Raw genomic sequence first — 4,907 nt, 5'->3', positions numbered from 1 at the left:
TTTTATCTCTTTTCTTTTATTTATTTTCTTCTACGGATTTATATTATTTTAGTTTTATAAAACATAAAAGTTGCACCTAAATTATTATTACTAGTTATACCTCGGTCACAAAAAGGTCTAACCCCCAAATAAAATAGTTTAGTATTTTATAAAATACAAAAGGCATTTATTTAGTTGTTTTAGCTACTGCTTAAATCATTTTAGAGCATTCAAACATTTTATAAAAGGGTGGTTTCTTCACCATAATTACCTATGCTTTATTTGTCACTGTTTGTACTTTTTAGTTCTGACATTTGAAAATTTTACTGTTTTGACTTTATTTTAAATTTGAATTTCGAATCGGTTTTGAACTACGCGTGATTAACAACAGTAATCGAGGTGACGTGGCATCATTTGGTGAGGGTTACTATAGCTTAATTATCCGGGCATCACAATTGCTACCCCCTAGGGCTCCGTCCCGCCTAACCCTGGAGCGGTTGACCACGAGATCTAGCCCTTTGATTTCCCACGGACGGGCTTTGACCAGTGGACCTCTCCACCCGGTTGTGTCAGGTCAGACCAGAGGGACACCTGGGAGCAACATCCGGGCCAAACCCACAGGTACATCCCCTCCGTGTAGACCCGACGCGTCCGTTTCCCCCCTCCAGGTGCCGGCGGCGGCGGCGTCCATGAGGGGGGACACGCCCCAGAGATGCGTGCCGCCTCTTCGGACATGCCACAACACCACCCGGTTGTGGTAGGTCATTCCATAGAAACAATTGGGAGCATCGTCCCCTCCGTATAGACCCGATGCGGCTGTTTCCGCCATCCAGGTGCCGGCAGCGCCGCCTTCCGTGAGGGGGGCACACCGCGGACGTGAGGGGGTCACACTCCGGAGACGGATGTCGGGCTTGCAACCGCCACAAAACTTCTGTCGGCATAGCTATTTTTTTAATAAAATATAAGGACCTATATTCAAAAGAACATGACGACACATTATTAACGTGCTCGAAAAAATTTACAAAACTACATATATATTCATATAATAATACATAAAAAGCATATGCTACATGTCTGTTAATATAATAATACACAAAAAAGCATAAAAATAACTATGCCGACGGCATTGCCGTCGGCATAGAGACGTCAGGGCTTAGGCGGGTGGCATGCCGCGGATCGCTGACGTGGTGGATATGCGGATGGCCGTCGTCGGCCTACGTGCTGGACGGTGCGCCGCGGATCAGTGACGTGGCATGCGGAGATATGCGGACGGCCGCCCGTCCCCACCGTCGGCATAGATTTGACGACGTTAGCCGCTGGTCACGCGCGGGGTCGTCGGGCCCATGGGTATGCTGACGGCTATTTTATGCCGACGGCAGCTGTCGGCGTGTTCTCAGCTAGGCCAAAGGCCATTTGGTGCCGACGGGTGCCGTCGGCTTAGATTGGGGTAGCCTGACGGCCAGGATAGGCCGACGGCCAGGACGTGGCTGTCGGCATAGCTTAAAATAGGCCAACGGCGGCCGTCGGTATTGTTTTTGCCATCGGGGTAAGACTCTTTTCCGGTAGTGGATGGATCCCCATCACGTATTTAGATGACTAGTATTTCAAAGTCCAAGTCATGTCTTCTTGGGAGATAGGCCTCATTTTAAAGTTTGGCATAGGGCTCCCGATTTTGCCGGCCCGGGCCTGGTGATGGAAGGAAGAAAATACGGAGTTGAATTCAAATTTGATGATGGAAGAAAGAAGATACTCCAGTATTAAAATTTAACGTAGACGGCGGGAATCGGCATTAGACCTTGAGGCGAGGTTTGCTCGCGCGCATTATCTAACTACCCCAGCCTAATTCTGTTTGTGTGCTGTTACGAGATAGAGGGCCATATAACCCGTCCAAATAGAATGCACTTTTGTTATTTTGTGAATGTGGGCTGCTAAATCTCAGTCTACTGAGACTTCTGGAAGTCTCAGTCAACGAGTCAGCCGAGAGCTCCTATACAGCGCTTTAAGCGCCGGTTCAAGGTAGGTCGGATAACCATTGCGACCGCTAAGCACTTGTGACATAACTCAGCACGAGAAGTTTAAGAATAAAATGTAGCGCACTATTTACTGCAGACACTTATTAGGAAAACGTGAACTTTTTGAAAAAGATGTGAACGAAATTTGAAAGTTCACAGATTTAAGAAAATCACGAATTAGAAAAAGTTCATGCACTCGAAAGAGTTCACCCATTTTGAAAAAAAAGTTCATTGATGTTGAAAAAAGTTCATCAATTTTAAAAAGGTTCACAAATTTTAAAAAAGTTCATCGATTTTGAAAAAAGGTTCATAGATTCTAAAAAAAAGTTCACAAATTCGAAAAATTGTTCATCGGCTTTGATAAAAGTTCATCAATTTTCAAAAAGAGTTCACAAATTTAGAAAAAGTTCATCAATTTTGAAAAAGTTCATCGATTTTATTTAAAAAGTTCACAAATTTGGAAAAACACAGTTCATCAATTTTGACAAAAGGTTCATAGATTCTAAAAAAAATCACAAATTCGAAAAATGGTTCATCAACTTTGAAAAGAGTTCATCGATTTTCAAAAAGAGCTCACAAATTCGGAAAAAGTTCATCGATTTTTTTTTAAAGTTCATCAATTCTCCAAAAATTTCACAAATTTGGAAAAACACAGTTCATCGATTTTGAAAGAAAAAATCAACGACTTGAAAAAGGTTCACAGATTTAAGAGAAACTAAAAAAATAAAAATAAATGAAAGAGAAAGGAAAAGAGTAAACAAATAGGACAAGACAAATAAGTTATCAAATAGCGGTTGTATGGCCTGGTGGTTACTGCATCTTGATTACTTAAGATAGGTCGCGGGTTCGAATCACCTCGGACGTGTTCTCCTTTTTTGCATTGTTTTAGCAGGAAAAAACAAATCTAAACGGGCCGACCCAGCTCATACGGAGGGTGTGGGCTGTTGACGTATAATGTGCTGCCTAGTCTCTTCCATCAGATCGGTCTTTTGGTTGCATTGGCTAAAGCATGCACTTCTACATGGTATCAGAGTCAAGAGGTCTTGAGTTCAAGACCCGGCTGGCGCAATTAAAACTGTAGCCCACTTTCGGTCCATGTTTAGGCCTGAGGGAGCCACACGTGAGGGGGAGTGTTGGCGTATAATGTGCTGCCTAGTCTCTTCCATCAGATCGGTCTTTTGGTTGCATTGGCTAGAGCATGCACTTCTACATTGGCCGCTTTGCGTTTAACATATTAACGGGCGCAACAGGCGCCAAATAGGAAACGCGGAGTCAGCCATTGGATATTTTGTTCGCTTGAAGATTCGCGTTGCTGGATGTGGATGTCCTTGTTTCTTTCTTTTTTTTTTGAGGGAGAACGTCGTTGTTTCTGGCAGCGCCAGGATTCTACAAGCTCGGTATTACCCCGATGGGCAGATACTTAACGCTAAACCTGCTGATGGCATATCATACTCCTGGCATAGCCTACTGCATGGGATGGACCTGGTCTGGGAGGGTCACATTTGGAGGATCGGAGGCGGAAGCAGGGTGAACATCTGGACAGATCCATGGATCTCGCGTCCCTGGTCTAGGACATTCATTACACCCCGAGGGCACGGCCTACTGGAACACGTTGGGGAGCTGATAGATCCGTACACGAATATGTGGGATGAGCAGCTTGTCAGAGATACATTTTGGCCAGATGATGTGAAACACATCCTTCAGATTCCCCTTCGAGAGGGCTCACACGATTTCATCGCATGGCAATATGACACCAAGGGTGCCCACGCCGTTATGAGCGCCTATAAGTTATATGTCCAACTTGAGAAGATGAGGAGGGATGGAGGAGTAGGAGCAAGCTCTTCTCAAGAGGGTAACTTGAACAGAATCAGGGATGATTCTTGGAAAAGAAAATGAAAGTTGCCGTGTCCTCGAAACATTCAGATGTTTACGTGGAGGCTCAAGCACGAATCCTTAGCGTTGTGGACCGCTGTCGCGCAGAAGGGAATCCCTATTGCAAACACTAAATGCATGTTCTGTAGCAGAGGGGACGAGGATGGAGCGCATCTCTTTATCAAGTGCAAGGTTGCAAAGGAAGTGTGGAGGGAGCTGGCGTTGGAGCGGGAAAGAATGGAGCTTGAGAATATTACGTCCGTGCATGCGATGCTAGACTTTATCTGGGGGCTAGATGAGAATAAACGGCTGCATGTTCTTACTTTTTGGTGGATGTGGTGGTCCAATAGGAATAAGCTGCGGGCAGGTGAGATTCCTTTGTCACCCGAGGAACAGGGCCGGGCCGGCAAAATCCGAGGCCCTGTGCCAGACTAAAAAATGAGGCCCTATCTTGTTACAAAAAACAGAATTACAGAAATAAAAAACATTACATATGCTTGCAAAAGACATGATTGATGACTCGTCTAGATTCTTGAAGCACTATATAAGAAAGAAATAAGACAAAATTAAAGGGATGTGCATCATTGACCTATTGAAGTATTGAAAGAATTGCTAATTTCCCGGTGTTGCTGCTCCTGTCGAGAAGAGACCTCACGACCGATCTCCGCCCAATTGCCGATGTCTATCAACCGATCGTGCTGCATAGAGGAGGTCGCGAACATATGCTGGATTGACATCTTGGTGCTCAAGTCACGAGGGCTCTCCCTTCGATAGCCTAATCGATCATCTCTCAAGATTAATTCTATATGCTCTAGTAGCCTATAATTGGGATATTTGAAAATTTGTGAACCTAAAGTTCACTGATATAAATGTTTCACCAAGGAAGCTGAACAAAAAAGGAGTTACCGAGCAAAAGGTGCATGTGGAAGAATGCATTGGCCAGCCTGTCCGGCATTTCCTATTTGGCGCTGCAGGCGCCGGTTACTGTTGTTTCTGCAAACCAGCGCCTGCAGAAGCGTCAGCTGGGCCGGCCCATCTAAGTTT

Source organism: Triticum dicoccoides, chromosome 1B (genome assembly GCF_002162155.2).
Source record: "Triticum dicoccoides isolate Atlit2015 ecotype Zavitan chromosome 1B, WEW_v2.0, whole genome shotgun sequence".
Classification (NCBI taxonomy): Eukaryota; Viridiplantae; Streptophyta; class Magnoliopsida; order Poales; family Poaceae; genus Triticum; species Triticum dicoccoides.
This window is presented reverse-complemented; position numbering follows the sequence as displayed.